Source organism: Danio aesculapii, chromosome 5, assembly GCF_903798145.1.
Source record: "Danio aesculapii chromosome 5, fDanAes4.1, whole genome shotgun sequence".
NCBI classification, from domain to species: domain Eukaryota; kingdom Metazoa; phylum Chordata; class Actinopteri; order Cypriniformes; family Danionidae; genus Danio; species Danio aesculapii.
The window spans coordinates 15,093,123-15,113,552 of record NC_079439.1 but is presented as its reverse complement, the minus strand read 5'-3'; positions in this window follow the sequence as shown (position 1 = coordinate 15,113,552).

Genomic DNA, 20,430 nt, shown 5'->3' with positions numbered 1-20,430 from the left:
CCAATAGTTTGTGAATATAATGTCTTTATTATGAGTAAAAATTCTGTGGCCCTTAACCTGCTACGATAAATCAGTGATAACCTAAATGTCAAAAAATAAATATGACACTAAGGTAAGCACTAATTTGATTAGTGGATTATGCTGTGCATTTACAGGAGATAGATAGATAAATAGACAGTCAGACAGGCAACCTGACAAAAGTCTTGTTGCCTGTCCAAGTTTTAGTTTTAGGGACAGCAAATAATAACTTGACTTCTAGTTGATTATTTGGTATTAAAGTGGCTTATATGAAAGGCAAAGGCCTCTAGATTGTGTTGATTTTACCAAAATAAAATATGATCTTGATTTGTAATTATTTAATTAGGACAGTAAGCTCTGAATGTGCTTAGACAAAAGTCTTGTCACTTAACAGAAATAATGTACAGTATAAAATATAAAGTCTTGATGCAGTGGAGAAAGAATGAATATTGTGTATGACTCCCATGAGCTTGGAGGACTGCATCCATACATCTCTGCAGTGACTTTGATAACTAAATTAATAAACTCATCTGGAATGGCAAAGAAAGCGTTCTTGCAGGACTCCCAGTGTTCATCAAGAGTCTTTGGACTCCTCTTTAATACCTCCTCCTTCGTCTTACCCCAGACATGCTCAATAATGTTCATGTCTAGTCACTGGGCTGGCCAATCCAGGAGCACTTTGACTTCTTTTGCTTTCAGGAACTTTGATGTGAAGTATGAGAAGGAGCGCTATCCTGCTGAAGAATTTGCCCTCTCCTGTGGTTTGTAATGTAATGGGCAGCACAAATATCTTAATACTTCAGGCTGTTGATGTTTCCATCTACTCTGCAGATCTCTCTCACGCCCCCATACTGAATGTAACCCCAAACCATGATTTTTCCTTCACCAAACTTGACTGATATCTTTGAGAATCTTGAGTCCATGCCGGTTCCAACTTGTTGCTCTTACTACTGGGAACGATGACAAGATTTTGCCAGGTAGAGTAGGTAACAGACAAAATGGAGGTTTGCACTTAGTTGCACTTAAATGCCAGTTTGCACTTAGTTATGGGGGATTACTGTCCATCACTGTCGGGATGTCCTCTGATGCTAAATGTTTTCATGCTCATGTGAAAGCAGGGTGATGGCCCAAACCTAAAGCCATTACATGCCAAAATAAGAAAAGTACATTTTTATTTCTTGCCGATTTTCTCTGTCACTTTCAAGATGCAGCCATTGCAAGACTGCAAGTGCACACGAAGTGTCATTTGAGTTTGGGCCACTGTCATTAGGTCATTATAGCTAAAAATTCATTGTATGAGTCAAAAATTATGTTCCAATCTGAATCCTCAGATTACAGATATTCAAATAATTGTATCTCCACCAAATTTGATCCCATCCTAGCAACATTTGTTAATTAACACATCTCAATGGAAGGATTATTCATTCAGCTTTCGTATGATGTATAAATCTCAATTTCCAAAAATTGACACACTTTCTTTTGATTCAGGGTCACAAATATTCTTCCCCAGTTTTGTTTGTTATTATTTTTGTTGGTGAAATAAAAAAGGAAGGCGTTTAATATGTAACGCACTCAGTGTTAACTTCTTCCTAAAGGGCATAGTCCATCACCCAAAAATGTACTCACCCTCCACCTGTTTCAACCCTGTTTGAGTTTCTTTATAGTTTAGTTTCAATAGTTCACCTAAAAACAATACTCATCATCCACTCGGTCCAACCTTGTTTGAGATTATTCTGTTGAACACAAAGGAAGGTAAAACGAAGAAAGTTAGGGAAAAAAATAAAGCAACCATTGACTTCCATAATATTTGTTGTTCATATTGTAGATGTCAATGCCAGTTTTTTCCAATATTCTTCAGACTATCTAGTTTTGTGTTGAACTGTCAAATTTTCAGATCCAGCAATAACGATATTAATTCAGACAATAAATATCATACACCCCAGCTTTGGACAGAGAGAGTTATTTTCATTTACAAAAATTGTGTGACGAAGACTATTATACAAGGTGTGCCAATCTAAAAAATAGCATGTATCACATCACACTTTCAGTTCACATATTATCTTATAATTTATACCAGTGGTCTCAAACTCAAGTCCTGGAGGGCCGCAGCTCTGCACAGTTTAGCTCCAACCACCTCCAACTCACACGTTTAATAGTCTCTAGTAGTCTTGAACACCTTGGTTAGTTGAATCAGCTGTGTTTGATTAGGGTTGGAGCAAAACTGCAGAGCTGTGGCCCTCCAGGAATTGAGTTTGAGACCTATGATCCATACATGTTTATGCCTTTGAGTTTAGTTGAATACAAAAGAATATATTTGGGAAAATGCTGGTGTGTGGGACCCATCAACCTCCATAGTAGGAAAAATAACCTTTAATCTTCAACATATCTTTTGTTTTTAACAGGAGAGAAAGATTTTAAACAAGAGAAGGGTGAGTAAATGATGACATCATTTTATTTTTGGGGTGAACTATCCCTTTAAATGCTCCGGTTTCCCCCACAGTCCAAAGACTTGAGTATAGGTGAATTGAATAAGATAAATTGGCCGTAGTGTATGGGTGTGAATGCAGAAGTGTATGGGTGTTTCCCAGTGATGGGTTGCAGCTGAAAGGGTGTCCGCTGTGTAAAACATATGCTGGATAAGTTGGCGGTTCATTCTGCTGTGGCGACCCCTGATTAGTAAAGGGACTAAACCGAAAATAAAATAAAAGAATGAATCCCTTTAAATTGAATAGGGTAACTAAGGTCTACTGGTAGTGGATGTTGGCGTTCCCTTGACATTAATTGCCCATCATGGTTGTGTTTGCGTGTGCACCAGTGTTGGGGTTAAAACGATTTTGCGAAGTTTTTTTTTTTTTTTTTTTGGCGTGTGAAGGAGGGAAACCCCTCTCCCCCATCCCGCAGGCCCAGAGAAGGCAGCTTAGCACCAGAACAATAGGGTCCTTTGACCAAATTGAGGCCCTTAAGACATGTGGCCTCTTGTCACCGTGGCAACACCCCCTGCCCCCCTCCACAGAACAACCTATGAGCTGACAGCTGGAGAGAGAGAGAGACGAACAAAAATGAGTCCGTCTCATTGAGCCTCCCAACTCTCTCCACTTTGTTCTGCTCCATTATTTTCTCGCCTACACTCGTGCTTAGCGTTGAGCGCCTGTCCCCGTCTTCCTTTTATTTGTTAATAATGCATCCATTTCAGATCCCTTATCGCCTATCATCCCCTCCATCTTTAACTAGATCCTTAACAGAAAGCCTCATGCAACATTGATGATCAGCGTCTCGTACCCCTATTAGATATAAGCGGTCCCAGGTCAAACGTTTGAGCTGGTGGGCTGGATATTTACGCTGTCCAAGTGTCATCTGCTGCGTCGCTGAATTATTCACAATGTGTGTTTCTTGTCTGTTCTGTTGGACGTAACTGTCACTTTCATTACTGTATCTCGGTTATTTTCACAAGAACCACTATTGACAGTTTGAAGATAGTTTGCTAAGCAAGAAGAAGTTAGATAAACTACAGTTCATCCGGAAAGTATTCATAGTGCTTTACTTTTTCCAAATTTTTTTGTTACAGCCTTATTCCAAAATAGACATGGGACGATAACCGTTTTCAAGGTATACCGCGGTTTGGAAAAGTAAAAGTTTTAAAACCCCAACATATTCTGTAATACCGTTCCTAAGGTATGTGTAAGATTTTTTAATTCACTTTTTTTTGTTTTGTTTTTTAGGACAACAGTATCTCCAGCAGAAAAAATATCCAAAGATGCTGTTTTAAATTGTAAAGAAATCTGCGTTTTTGAAACTAACGAAGACAGCAGAAGTCAATGACTCATTGTAATTATTTTTGCCTGACATGTTTACTGCTCCTAAATATCTTAAATAGTTCTAAAAATATATTGTTTTCAAAGGGGAAAAAAGTTTTAGTTTTTTAACCAGACATTTAAAAATAATATATTTTAGAGCAGGAATCACAATACTGTGATACCGTGAAACCCTGATATTTTTATCTAAGGTTATCATACTGTCAGAGTCTTATACCGGCCCATGCCTATTCCAAAATGGATTAAATTAATTTATTTCCTTAAAAATTCTACACACAATACCCCATAATGACAATGTGAAAAAAAGATTTTTTGGAAATTGTTGCAAATTTATTTAAAAAAAAAAAAAAAACTGAAAAATCACATGTACATCAGTATTCACACCCTTTGCTGTGAAGCTCTAAATTGAGCTCAGGTACACTCTGTTTCCACTGATCATTCTTGAGATGTTTCAGCAGCTTAATTGGAGTTCACCTGTGGTAAATTCAGTTGATTGGACATGATTTGAAATGGCGTACACCTGTCTATAAAAGGTCCCAGGGTTGACAGTACATGTCAAAGCACAAACCAAAAATGAAGACAAAGGAATTGTCTGTAGACCTCCAAGACAGATTTGTCTCAAGGCACAAGGCTGGAGAAGGTTACAGAAACATTTCTGCTGCTCTGAAAGTTCATCATCCGTAAGTGGAAGATGTTTGGAACCACCAGGACTCTTCTTAGAGCTGGCTGGCCATCAAAGCTGAGTGATCAGGGGAGAAGGGCCTTAGTCAAGGAGGTGATCAATAACCTGATGGTCACTCTCTCTGAGCTCCAACGTTCTTCTGTGGAGAGAAGAGAACCTTACAGAAGGACAACCATCTGTGCAGCAGTCCACCAATCAGGCCTGTATGGTAGAGTGGCCAGACGGAAGCCACTCCTGCCTGGAATTTGTCAAAAGGCATCTGAAGGACTTTCAGACCATTAGAAACTAAATTCTCTCCTCTGATGAGACTAAAATTGAACTCTTTGGAGCGAATGCCAGACGTTACGTTTGGAGAAAACGAGGCACTGCTCATCACCAGGCTAATACCATCCCTACAGTGAAGCATGGTGGTGGCAGCAGGAACTGGAAAACTAGTCAGGATAGAGGGAAAGATGAATGCAGCATTGTACAGAGACATCCTGAATGAAACCCTGCTTCAGAGTGCTCTTGACCTCAGACTGAGGCGACGGTTCATCTTTCAGCAGGACAATGACCCAAAGCACACCGCCAAAATATCAATGAAGTGGCTGTGAATAATTTAGTACAAGTGATTTTTCAGGTTTTTTATTTTTAATAAATTTGCAACAATTTCAAAAACTCTTTTTTCACATTGTCATGATGGGGTATGGTGTGTGGAATTTTGAGTAAATAAATGAATTGAATCCATTTTTTTAAAAAGCCTGTAACATAAAAAAAGTGGAAAAACTGAAGCGCTATGAACACTTTCCGGATGAACTGTATATGTACAGCGAGGAAAATAAGTGTTGAACGTATCATGTTTTTTCCTGGAAATAATATTTCTTAAGGAGCTGTTAACAGGAAGCTCTTAACATGGGTCACATCTATCAACTCTGATGTTTATTTTGTATTTTCTATTGGATTCAGATCAGGTGATTGGCTGGGCCATTCTACAGCTTGATTTTTTTCTCTGAACCATTTGAGAGTTTCCTTGGCTGTGTTTTGAATCTTTGTCTTGCTGAAATGTCCATTTTTAAATGTCCAGTTTAAGTGGTTTGAAACAATATATTGTATAGTAGGTTATGTATAAGGAATTTAATCTGTAACAACAGAAAAGGCTCTGGCAGTTTATTAGTAAGTATTTTCAACACCAAAACAGACTATTTTCAAACTCACTTCAAACTATTAAAATGTCAATAAAAGTTAAATTTTCAACATCAAAAGTCGTCGGAGGAAAGATCAAGGTCCCATGATGCAATTCAAAATCATAAATGAACGGCAAAAAGGTTGACTCACAAAATATGGAAAACTAGCACTTTTACTAGTTCAGAAAAGAAACTGTTCACTTTCTGTTTATTACATGCAAAACTTATAATAGCTCGTTTTTGGAAAAAATACAGAAATCCCGCATTTTGGACAATGATTGCGGGAATTGTCTCATTGTTCGGCTTTAGAAAAATTTACGTATATAGTCAAGAGAAAACCTGAAAAGTTTTTCAAAATTTTGGGATCCCTTTGTAGGTTTCCTGAAGGAAGCTGATACAAATCTTTTCTCTGTATAACTTGTATTACCTGCTATTGATATACCGTGGTTGTTATACGATGTATCTTTATATTGTATGTTTAAGTACATGCATTTACTTATATGTTTGTATAGTTTTATTATTTTTTTTATGTATTTCTTGGATTTTTTATTTATTATTATGATTATTGTTTTGTATGTTTGGTTTTGATTTTTTTATGTTAAAAGCAACTAAAATCAATAGAGCGTGTGAAAAAAAAGAGAAAGAGAAATAAGAGTTTGTTGAAAAAAAATAATAACAATAATAATATGGAAAATTATTAAAATAAAAAAAATTATTAAAATGACTAAAATCAGACAGTGTTAAAAAAAATGTAAGAGAAGGAAAAGTTTGTTGAAAAAAAAAGTATGGAAAATGGGAAATATGGAAAACTGTTTCATTTACGTTAATTTTTATAGTGTAGCCAGCATAAAAAAAGAATAATTTTGCTGCTCATTTAAACTTATTGTTTAAAATGAGGTGAAACACAATTCTTGTATTTATTTATTTGACAATTTGTTTGTTCATTAATTAAGTTAACTTAATTATTGTTGTTGGGACAACATGAGGGAAGTGTGTTGGTGTAGTGAATCAGTAGTTTCCACCATGCTTTGTGTCTGGGATTGCATTAAGAGAGGAAAATGTTGACAATAAGAGTAATTTTAGGTGTTTTAAGTGAAAGACTTGTTAGAATTGAATCTTCGTTGTTTTGAAGGTTTAGAAGAGTTTCAACTAAGTTTTGAGGTTACTGCCTTGCACTTGCTTTTGTTGCTTGTTCAAACTACTTATTTAAAATGAGTTGAAATACAATTCCTAATTCTTTAAGGGGGGCAACGTAATTAGTTCATGTTTACTCCACTTAAATTTGTAAAAATGATTAAGTTAATTAAATCAGTCTGTGTTGGGACAACATTAAGGAAAGGTGTGAAAGCCTGGATATTTTACTGTGTGGGGAAGAGTATAGCAGCCATATTTGGGGTGTTGGCATTTTTTTTTTTAACAAGATTATAGTTGGTTGCTTCTGTTGCCGTAACTGCTAATGCTAGTCCTGACATTAGTTTCAGTCTACAGTAAGCACTATTAAAGCAGTTAAGCTTTTGAATTGCAACGAAGTGATTGACATTAATTGAGTAAACATTGACATTAATAAGAGTAAGCTGTGTAACACACAATATTATTCACAAGGTAAATAAATAGAAAAGGATTTGACACAATTGATTCAAAATAAAGTTTGCTCTTGAGTAGAATTACTGCAATTAATTTGAGTGAAAACGTGTCATAATAAAATTTCCATCAAATATTTAATTTTTTGTGTGATTTGAACAATAACTAGATGTTCTTATTTATTACTGATGCTCAGAACAACATAGCAACATGCTAATCCTAACACCTCCCATACATGTACAAGTAATCTCATTGTTTTTGCTTTTGTTTCGTTTCGTTTTCTCTTGTTTATTGTTAGACCTGCTGTAGAACATTTTTCTCCTATTTTGTACAGGTGTTTTTCTTCTTTCCCTAAATGTCCTTGTTTGTCTTGATGGAAAAGCAAAAAAACAACAACATAGCAACAATCAAGAAACAACCCCCCCCCCCAAAAAACTAACAACTGCATAGAAACAGAGAACATCCTAACAACTGCCTATAGCAACACTTTATCAACCACTTGGAATTACCTAACAGCAGCCCAAATGTTAGGTAGGATACCCTAGCAACTGCCATGGTGAGTATTACTTCTATTTCTTCATAAAATGATCGTGTGTTTTATTCTTAGTTTTTAGTTAGCCACATTTTCGTTATTTGATATTTAATTGTGCATGCCCATTTCTGTCTTCTGCCATCATATCTCTCTTAAAAATGGAATAACACTTTTAAAATATAATCTATAAATGTGCTTTTTTTGTATGTTAGTTACATTTTACTAGAATTTGTGTAATTTTTTGTTCAAACAACATCTGTATATGAGGAAGAAAAATCTAAAGTTATAAGTTTGAATAAAATGTTAGTTTGGATATATTCTCTAAACTACTGATGAGATTCTAGCATGTTTATAATTATTCATATACAATATGATACCAAAGGTTTACTTAAGAAGATTTATAAAATCAATATTGTGTTGAATAATATTGTATTGTATTGTTGTATAGTATTGTTTTTCAGTCACTTTAATCAAAATAATGACTTTAATAAATAGTGATTTAATAAATAATCATCTTCTGTGGAAGAAAAACTAAATTGCAATATTTTTATTTAAATTTTGGTGGGAAAAGATGTTATGAGAACAAAATATTTTACTCAAATCCATATGGATAGATGTATGTATGTTTGTAATTAGTCCATAAAGTGGTAGTTAATGGGGTACTGATGCATTTCCAATTGAAACTGAATATTGAACAGGGGCGGGGCTTTCTTTTTTGCACATCATTCCCTCATAGCAAATTAATAGTAAGAGGGGCGTGGTTAAGAATATTGTGGCTGATGCCGTCAAACTGACATCTTCAGAAAAGTACCTCCACTCCAAACGCAGAAGCAATTGTCAGACTTTGATTGAAGATTACCAAAACAAAATAAAATTGCATGGATTAATTGTTCATCTAAAAGGACATTCTACCAGAAACATACATTTTCACTTATAAAATTGTAACAGGGCCTGACCTTTAGGCCCTTAGCTTAGCCCTGCCCTAATTCTCTTTAGCTTGAAGGCGTAGGGCTAAGGGGAAGGGCTAGATGCCCCTTGAAAGAGATTTTTCAGGAGCACACTTGAAACCCGGATGCACCAGCTACAATGGCAGCATGGCTGCACACGGAAGTCAGGAGATGCACAAATTAGTATTTTTTGTCATTATACTGCTATAATGTTAATGTTGTTTTCGTGTGTTTACATGGATAAATATGGCCACGGTGTAAATGCACAGAACAGTTACGATCTTATTGCCACATTATATTGATATAATAACATGATACCGTTCCCTTCAGTGACTTCCTGAAGATAAATGCCAAAAAATAACGCAACTAGAAAAACTACAGCATTCGCCATCGTCGATCTCAAACGAAGTAAGAGATCGTGATGACATATAATGACGTGTGCAGGTGTCGTAGCGGTGTCCCATTTCTTAGGGGTAAATTTTGAAGCCCTGTTTCCTCACACTCTCTTCACACACTGTTTCAAGGGCCAAGGGTAAGGGTACGGGTAAAAAAATTGAATTGGGATTGGGCCTTAAATTTTATATATGACTATACAGGTATAAATCATGCAATTCAATAATAGAACGCATCCTTGATCACTGTCAGCTTCTTCTCCATCAAATGATGTCACTTCCTCTGAGTCTTAGCCTAAAAGGTGTATTGCACACATTTTATGTTAAATTTAATGCAAATGTGACAGGACTGACAGAAACATGGAGATAATTGTGAAGTAGTATTTATTTGTAGAATTTATTTATAATTTCATGTTTTTAGTCAATTAATGTAAACGATAACAACTTAAACTTGCTATATCTAAAGTGTTTTTTTCTAAATAACAGGTAAAATAAAATATTTTCAATTGGACTGAGGACAAGGACAATGAGATTTGTAAAGTAATGACATGTTCCTTTACAGAACAACTCACAGAAATCAACATTCAGTCCATTTTAGAATTTTTTGGGGGGATGAAAAACTTTTTATTCACTGTATTTATGTTTTATTTCTGGGACAGATAATGAACGTTTCTGGTGGGATGTTCCTGAAGTATAACAATGTGCGCTAGCATAAATAAACATTGTAAATTTTAATTTCGCACAGACTTTAATGTTCATTCTTGCATAGAGTATTTCTATCTGACATTTACCTGTTTCCTACCTTTCACAGAATGCAGGCCTACTCCTTCAGGAGTGGTATGGGGTTAAATGTCTTGCTAGAGGCCACAATGCTGCGATAACACAGAGAAACATCTGAAGAACTCTCCAGGAGACCAAGCACCCCTACTTTTGGAACCTACAAAGTTAGTGTTTGCAGCCCAAAGATCCCGGATCATTAGTTTCCCAGCAGCCCAAAGGATCCGAAACAGCAGGGCTGCCAGTCTGTGCTGTGTTTATCTCTTTGAAATGTGCTCTCTTTACGTCAAATCATATTCCTTGGCCTGTGAGCGAGTACCTGAGTACGTGAGGAGGAGGATGTGCTCGCAGTGTCTCTCCATTGGGACGGACTTCAGTAGAGGGATGTGGAACCCATGCCTGCTGCTCCATTATTAATGAAGCGTTGAGTCCTCGGCACACTCGTTCACTGCTGCTACTGCCGCTGCCGAAAAATGACAATGTAGGAACTTTGAGCTCTCCAGCTGCTGCAAAAGATGTCTCCATATGACTGGTTTTGTTTGCTGGGATAATATCAGTGCCAGTATTTGATGGTTTTTGAGAGGGAGTTTTCATGTTATAGACCATTTTGAGGGATGTAAACAAAAACAATGGCCCCAACGTACTTCTGTTTTACATTTGTAATTTCTATAGCTTCCGAGAATCCAAAAAGAGACACACATTGATAAATAATGTTATTATAGCTGCTTTAATATTAAGTTAGGATTGAGTTGCCTCTTGTTACAGTTATGAAACAGTTATAACGAGCTACTGTAACAAGCAGGAAATGTGCATGGGCCAATGACATGACCACATTGAAATGGTCTGTACTGTAGGTACTGTAAAGAATAGTCGACGTTTAGTTATCGAGATTGTTGTTGATTATTTTACAGTATTGCACTGCATCTAACAAACTGTTCCTAATCAGATTCATTCATTCATTTTCCTCCGGCTTAGTCTCTATTACAGAGGTCGCCATAGCAAAATGAACCGCCAACTATTCCAGCATATGTTTTACGCAGCGGATGCCCATCCAGCCGCAACCCAGTACTGAGAGACAACCATACACACTCATTTACACACACACACACACACACACACACACACACACACACAATATGGCCAATTTAGTTTATTCAATTGACCTATAGCGCATGTCTTTGGACTGTGGGGGAAACCCGAGCAAACATGGGGAGAGCATGCAAACTCCACACAGAAATGCCAACTGGTCCAGCTGGGCGTCGAATCAGTGAACTGCTTGCTGTGAGGCGACAGTGCTAACCACTGAGCCACCGTGCCGTCACCTAATCAAATTCATTCAAGGAAAAATTAACCTAAATTTAAAAAATGGCCTGTTATTTTACTTTCTGTAAATGTAGGTGAATTTATTAGAACATCAAAGTAGTGTTGAGATGATTACCAGTTTCGAAACCGTGGTAAGTTTTCAGACATTTAATGTTACCATATTAAATGTTCATTACCATTAAAACCGTAATTTGAAAACGCACTGTAAATCCCGTAACATAGTTAATCATGCTGCAATGTAAATGGATGTTTCTAAATATTTGTATATATAATTTAAGTATATTGTATTCCTGCCATTGTGTGTTGCACACTATTGAGAAAACTGATGAAGTTTGACTTCACAAAATTAAATAGCAAAATCAGTAAGAAAAATCAGGTATTAGGTATTAATATATATATTAAGTACAAATTAGGTATTTTCGCAACATAGGCTCATTCTGAAAACATAGCCCTATATACATTACTGGAGATCGGGAATTATGTAGCCAGAAGTGTGTATGGCTGCATTTCGTCTTTAAAACAAACGCTAGAGTGCAGTATGATGCTGTTCCTTTTCATGCTTACTAGCTGACCGCTTACCTCCGTTTGGACGGCTATCCTGCTGTTTGTCCAGTAGCTCGACATGTACGTTGCCAGACTTGAGATGCAGAAAGGAGTTGATCACAACGACGGGGTTCGAGTTCGGCAAAGAACGATTCCAGAAAGCGGGTAAGACAAAAACAGAAGCTAAAAGATCAAATAAGCAATTGGACAACAGGGTGTGAATGTGGTAAAATCTGACAGCGTGGTAAAAAATCAGGGGAGGACTTTCTTTTTATGGATTGCTTTTCAAAACTCTCGGTTGGGTTTAGGGAAGTGGGTGGGCGGGTCAATTGGAGCTTTTGAAAACACTATTAAGCTGCGGTCACATTGGGCTTTGTGTGTGCGAAATTCTGTCGTACTGCTCTGCGAAAAGGGGCGGGATTAAACAAGATGATTAGACATTAAAAAAAGAGCGATTGCTCCATGTTTTAAATTTTTGTCCAGAGAGGTCCAGTTTTGATCCTCGATTTGTCTCACGCAGTCAAGTGACGCGATTTCGCAGGTCAGAGTTCACCAAGCTTGAACTTTGCACCGCAGCGACCTGCGAAACTTAGCGCATGACCTTGCGTTTCAGGTCTGATGCATTCGCGTGCGTATGAATGGAAGTCTATGGGAGGAAAAGCCCAGTGTGACCGTAGATTTTGTTGGCTTTAGGGAAGGAGAAGGATGGGTCAGTCAGTCAGTCGACAGCGGCCTCCGATGGATTTATGCGAGAACAGCAGGCGTGAATGGCATTTGCGAGAGAAATCGAGATCTTAAAAAGCATACACAGCGGCCTCTATTGGATTCGCAAAAACAAAATCTGCAAACAAGCATAGCTGCTGGGATGTATTTGGTGTATTTTGGTGTATTTGGAAAATTATATAGCGGTACATTTTCAGAATGAAGCTGGGTTGTATTTTTGTCAAATTGGTGGTAAACAAGGTAATCATGTAGTTTTCCAAGTGCAGGTTTAACAAACAAAAATCAAATGTATCCATAAAACACACAAAAGTGTACATGAAATATCATTCAAACAGCAAATACAAAATGCAAGGATCCATGTTTATGTTGTTTACATCAAAATTGCATGAATTTTATTTGTTTGTATATTTTCAGATACAAAACTTGGTGCAGTGCCTGAAGTGTGTGACACTTATTTTTCAGGTATTTTTTCTCTGTGATAATCTTGATAACCATGATGAATGGGGTATATGCACAGCTAGTGTTTTTCAGCCAATGATAGACTCTCAATTTCATAACGTTCCTTTTACAGCATCAATAATGTAATGTAATTAAAACATAATCAGTTTAATAGACTTAAGCATTCATTTAGTTGTTCAAGCATAAAACGAGATGAAAGATTGTGTAACTGCTAGCGCCGTCAGGATCAGCAGGCGAGTGCAGAAACCCCATTGAAAATACTGGGGTAAAATAAACTGTCGTAATTTAAAGACATGGTGGGGAAAAATGAAATATAATGCAGTATTTCCTGTCCGGTCTGAGACCCACTTCATATTGTATATTTATCAGACAGTGAAGATCACAGATTTTTTTGAAAAATCCAACCTTAAACGTGGCAATTTTATAATGGAAAGAGAGTTCACCATAAGTGCTGAGGCTGGCTGGCTGAAATTAAACATCTGTGTGCATGTAGCCCATTTGGTCACTATTACCTTGATATGAAGTTTTCATCACATTTTAACATCAAATACCATTTTTAGCTGAAACTGTAGGCCTTAAAAACTTAAGAGTCAAAAAACGTGAATTCCTGTGCATGGCTCCTGTTGAAACACTGCTCTTATGAAGTGATACAATCAGTCTGCGCAAAAAAAAAATCAACAAAAGCATCAGTACAAGCTTTCTGTCCCATTATGACATACAAAACATTGGGAATCTGTAAAAATCCTTCCCAATTTTTGATATCTTCCTGACTGAGATTGTGAACATTTTGATCAACAATACAACATGTGTGCAACTGAAAGTTTTACCAAACTTTGCCACATTGTTACCATCACATAGACAATATAATCCACTCTAAAACTACTATAAAACAAACATTCAAACCCCTTTACACATTTCAAGACAAAATTATAATCAAAAAATTGGCTCCATTCACTTCCATTGTATTCCTCTCAATGTCACAACACGATTCCTGTTGATTGAAATGAGCTTTCAACCAAGATTATTATTATTATCTTTAAACTCTTAGCATCTAGTTTATTGCTTTAGGATGGATTCTCTTCCAGAGGCCTGGTTGTAATGAGGTCATTTGGAAGTTTTTCTGTTGCTTTTGACAAAACATGAAAGTGTATCTGATTACAGCACAATTAGTTGAGCGCTCCCTGTGGAGTAAATGAACCAGGGTTAAGCAGTGATGTCATGAGTTTGTAGCGGGGTGGCCAGCTTGCAATGAGCAGAGGCAGATTGATGTATTAGATTAGTGACTGTCCGAGGTCAAAGGTCATGCGGTCCCGGGCTAAAGTGTCTGTGCTGTGAGGAGATCTAAAGATTAACTATCAAAACACAAGCCAGAGCAGCCATTCCCAGACTGCATGTCAATTACTACAATGAAAACATTCCCCTGTGACAAGAACGCCTGCATTATTAGCCTGAAATATTGTTCTGTGAACTAGATACCAGTCTATGAATAAACAAATGCTATGTTAAATGACAATTTATCAAGACAATTCAGAAAACAGCAAAGCTGTCTCTGTGTCCTGGAAACTGGACGATAATTCAATAACCGTAATTCATTTTCCGTGTACTGTCGAAGCTGATTTTATTTCATTTGAGACGCTGCCCTCGTATTTTACAGCTTTTTTTGTTTACTCACTGAGCAGGAATGATAAATAACCACAATCAGTCAGTCGTCGTAATGCATTTCGGCTATTTCTGTCAGGATGTAATCATATTTGGATTTGTACTATTGAATTAAAGACACTTCTCACTGACTCTTAACTTCAATTTCATGCCGATTAGTCTCATTAGACTGACAGGGTCTTATATCAGAGTGCCAGAGCTGATATAATGAGCGGCAGAAAGCAGTATTGGGGGTAACATGATTCTGACTGCTACACTTAAACATACCTAAATAATCAAGAATCCTCTAAACAATCAAGTTAAGTTCATCCTGGAGGAATATGAACAAAACCTTTCAAAAAACTTTTCAAAACTCTAAATTGAACGTTTAGATGAAGTCAGTGAGGCGTGTTTTTACACACAAATTTAGTTTGTTGCAGATGTTTGTCATGGTTGCTGGTTCATTTCCGAATAGATTATAAAATTTTACTCTGTTTATAAAACTTTGTATGACCTTGCGCCACCGTATCTTTCCATTCTGATCACTATTAAGGGCCAAACTCGATCACTTAGATTAAATTCCGACTGCCATCTATTGCAAATACTTCGATATCGTCTCAAATGCAGGGGCGATAGAGCCTTTGCAGTTGTGGGTCCGAAACTATGGAATAAGTTACCATTAAAAATCAGAATAGCACCCAGTCTATCTATTTTTAAATCAATGCTAAAGACTTATCTTTTTTTGAGTGCATTTAACACTCCTTAATGGTGGTTTCAGGCTATACTAAATTGATTCTTTCTTGGAAATTTATACTGTTGTTACTATTGTTTGATATTGTTGTTTTTATTGTAGTGTATTTGCTGTTTTTATCTGCTACTGATAGAAATTTGATTTGATTTGATGGTGTTTGTGGATGGTAGGTGAATGCTGCTTACTAATTCTTTCAGATGAGACGTTAAATCCCATGACACTTCTCGTAAAGAGTAGGGGTGTAACCCCGGTGTCCTGGCCAAATTCCCTCCATTGGCCCTTACCCCTTACGTTCCCACTCATCCCCATCAAGTGAATTGGCTCCATCACTGTCTCTCCACTCCACCAATAGCTGGTGTGTGGTGAGCGCACTGGCGCCTTTGTCCTGTGGCTGATGTCGCATCATTCAAGTGGATTCTGCACGCTGGTGGTGATACAGAGAGACACCCTCATGATTGTGAAGCACTTTGGTTGTATGGCCATACACAATAAATGCGCTATATAAATACACATTACACATTACATAATTCACCTCAATTCTCATTCATTCATTTTCATCCATTTTTCCGGGGCCGGGTCGTGGGGGCAGCAAACTCAATGAGAACCTCAGACTTTTCTCTCCCCAGACACTTCTTCCAGCTCCTCGGAGGGTTGCAGAGGCGTTCCCAGGCCAGCCAAGAGACATAGTCCCTCTAGCATGTCCTGGGTCTTCCCCAAGGCCTCCTTCTGGTTGGACATGCCTGGAAAACCTGCCTAGGAGGCATCCGAAACAGATGCCCGAGCCACCTCAGCTGACTTCTCATGATGTGGAGGAGCAGCGGCTCTACTCCTGGGTGACAGCTCCTCCTGGGTGACAGAGCTCCTCACCCTATCTATAAAGGTACGCCCTGCCACCCTGCAAAGAAAACACATTTCAGCCACTTGTATGCGAGATCTTGTCCTTTTGGTTATGACCCAAAGCTCATGACCATAGGTGAGATTAGGAATGTAGATTGACTGGTAAATTGAGAGCTTTGCCTTTCCGTTCAGCTCCTTCTTTACCACAACAGACCGGTACATCGACCGCATTACTGCTGCAACAATCCATCTGTCAATCTCACATTCCATCCTGCCCTCACTCATGAACAAATAGATACTTGAACACCTCCACCTGGGGCAAGGACTTTCCTCTAACCTGGAGATGGCAAACCACCTTTTTCCAGTGGCGCACCATGGCCTCGGACTTGGAGGTGCTGATTCTCATCCCAGCCACGTCACACTGAGTAGCAAACCACCCCAATGAATGCTGAAGGTCCATGTTTGAAGCCAACAGAACAACATCGTCTGCGATTAACAGAGATGAAATCCTGTGGTCCCCAAAGCGGACCCCCTCCAGCCCAGGCTGCGCATAAAATTTCTGTCCCTAAAAATTTTGAACAGAATTGGTGACAAAGGACAGCCCTGCCGGGGTCTCCCTCAATTCTCAATGGCATAAATTTGCCAATGTGCTGAAAACATTCCTTTAAGATTGTAGTCCATATTAACATGATATCATCCCGTAGACCAGCATCATGATAGCATCCCGACACTGCATGTTTTGGATGTCTTCTTTGTCTGTCACACCCATTACAGGTCTTTCAGTCTCTGCTACTAAGCTGATGATATGAATTAGGTATGTTTAATTAAGGAAACAAGAAAAAATGTGCAAAGCTGGTGGTCCTCCAGGATCATGGTTGAGAATCACTGCTGCAGATTTGCCAACTGCGCATACATGATGTGAATATCTGTTTCCAGCACATCCCAAAGTCAATCAATGAAGATCTAATGACTGTGAAGGCCATTTGAGTGTAGTGATCTTACTGTCATGTGAGAAACCATTGGAGCTTTGTGAGAAAGCATGTTTTCTAGAAGGAAATGGCCATAACAAAATGGGCACCCTGTAGTCCTAAAGTGGGTGGACAAGGTCTATCCATTCAGAACTTTGAAATCTACATACTTTAACCCTTGTGTACTGTTCAAACTTATTACCCTTTTCGTATGTTGGTGGCTGTTTTTGGCCCATTGGCCTCCATTATAATGACATTTTTCGAATGCAAAGTCATGACAGTATATAATCATGATTTGTAGATTGTTACAAAACCTCCTGTTTTCCCTGTTGGGAATAGGTAAGCTGAGGAATATTATTCTATTTACTGTGTGTATTGTTTAATTGTTTTGTTTAATTTTTCAAAGCATTTTCCTAAAATGTCCCTCAGATCTGTCACCAAAATTCATTTCATTTGCTGAAACACAGAGAAAGCTGTGGCCAAATTAAAACTTAAAATCACTCCTGAGTGGATGAAAACATTCCCAACAGCACATGTTTAAATTATTGTTAGGCTGAATTAATCAATAAACAGTTCCCAAAATGCACTGTAAATTCAATGTCATCCATGCTCATGTTAATCTGTCTCTTTTTCCTTATTCTGAGGTTCACACAATCATTGATCTGGCCCGTATCCAGAGCTGTCATGAGCCAAAGGTGCAAGACTGATTCAAGACGAGTCTCTGCCTGGTGACCTATTTGGACCTGCACCTTCTCCCCAATGGATGCTCATCGCTGTCAGACGCCCAGACTGCAACTCTACCCAAGATGGCTGGCCAGAGGAGAACTTAAGTACTTGACATCTTGAAGGGCATAGCTTTGAAAACGACATGATAGATCAAATAAATGTCATACTCCACTGTGAAGTTTTAAAGGATCACTTCACTTTTTTTGTAAATAGACTTTACAACACCTCTAGAGGGTAACAGTTGAGTTTTACCATTTTTGTAATGTATTCAGCTGATCTCTGGGTTTGTCAAGAGCACTTTTCAATTTTTTTTAGTTGTATTGCAGGCCCAATGATATTACTGCATAATATCATTGTCCCTGCTGTAGCCGTGGTACAGCTGCAAAGTTCCCTTCATCATTATGCTAAAATGAGAGTGTAGTTCCTAGCAATATCAACCTGAAAAATACCAACTTTTCATTTTCAGTCAGTCTTAGTACATGATGTAACAACAGAATAGTCAGGCAATAAATAGAAATGTTTTTTAGGAGATGCTTCTTATTTAATCTAAATCAATGATTTATGCTAAGCTAAGCTAAAAGTGCTTCCACCAGACCGGGAGTTCAGCTGAATGAATTCAAAAACGGTAAAACTCAACCGTTTTATTCTAGTTGACTTGTAAAATAGAGTGTTTCTTAGGTATTACATTTTGACAAGTGCTTTGAGGGTACAGTGTATCATCATGTGACTTCAGAGGTCAAAAACGGCATCCATTTCCAGCAAAAAACAAAGATGGGTCAGGATGCACTCTGATGAGCTCTTAAGGGAAATAGACAGTAACAGCTCCAACTTTGGAGGTCTGTCTGAAGGAGTGTGAGAGAAGGCAGAAGGAGGGGGCGTCCTACACTCACAGCCAAAACAGGAGAGAGGGAGGAGGATGAGTGAGAATGAGAGAGAGGCACACATTGTCTACTAAGCTTAAAAGAAGAAATATCCACCAATAGCCCCTGCAGGAATGTCTGAAGGTCTTAGGTTGCATTGTTGTCTGCAGTGTATCCTGCCCTGTAAACATATACTACACTCTGAATAGTGTCACGTGACCCTGCGAAGAACATGGAAGTTTATGTCTCGGCTTTCATTCACCTATTGGAATAATGTAAACTAACAAACTCAGAGCCAAGAACTTTTCAGGAAGAGAGGTTTTTTTTTATGAATCTGATGGTGGGCTGTCAGGGGGCCAAGAGTTTCATGACTTCTTTTCCTTGCTCTCACTGCCCTGTAACTTGAGCTATTGCTCCTTTGAGAGTACTCACACAATAGCTGAGGGAAAATGCTTTACATTGCAAGCTTACATTATCATGCTTTCCTCTATGAACTCATTTGATTAGTTTTTAGGTAGAAAGGAAGAAAGTTTTTAGGAAGAAAGAAAGAAAGAAAGAAAGAAAGAAAGAAAGAAAGAGAAAAAAACAGAGATTTACCAGTTTGGAAAATGTTATGAAGCCATTTTTAAAGCTTCTAAACAGTGTGGCCCTGATCTGAATTCCTGATCTGAATTCAATTGAGATGCTGTGGCGTGACTTTAAAATATAGATAACGCTTGAAAACCTTTGAATGTTGTTGAATTACAATTTTTCAAAAATGAGTGGGCCAAAATGACTTCAGAGTTTGATCATCAAATATTAGTCAGAGATAAACACGTCTTGCCATCTTTAAATGAAGGTTTTATTATTAAAGGAAATCAAAATCCAAAACTACAAAAGACTATGTGAAAAAGTGTTTGCCCCCTGTTAAAATATAACTTAACCCTGGTTTATCACACCTGAGTTCAATTTCTCTAGCAACACCCATGCGACACCCACCTGTTCGTAATCAAGAAATCTCTTTAATAGGACCTGCCTGACAAAGAGAAAGTAGACCAAAAGATCCTCAAAAGCTAGATATGCCGAGATCCAAATAAAACAAAAGACAAAGGAGAAAGAAACAAACTGAGATTTACCAGTCTGGAAAATGTTTTAAAGCCATTTCTAAAGCTTCTAAACAATGTGGCCTAGTCAATGTTCTGACCTAAATCAAATTGAGATGCTCTGGCATGACCTTAAAATGCAGTTAATGGTCAAGGACCTTTGAATGTCGCTGAATTGCAACAGTTTTAACAACAGAAATGAGTGGGCCAAAATTACTTCACAATTTGATCATCAAACAAATTTAAATTATAGTCAGAGGTAAAAGCATCCTTCTATCTTTAAATGGTTTTATTATTGAGGGAAATCAAAATCCAAAACTACATAGCATTGTGTGAAAAAAGGGTTTGCCCCGTTCAAATATATCACCTGTATTTATCATACCTGTGTTCAATTCCTGTAGCAATGCCCATGCAACACCTGTTCGCAATCAGAAAATCTCTTAAATAGGACCTTCCTGTCAAAGAGAAAGTAGACCAAAAGATCCTCAAAAGATAGACATCATGTCAAGATCCAAATAAATTAAAAGATAAAAGAAAAAGAAAATAACTGAGGTTTACCAGTCTGGAAAAGGTTATAAAGCCATTTCTAAAGCTTCTAAACAGTGTGGCCTAGTTA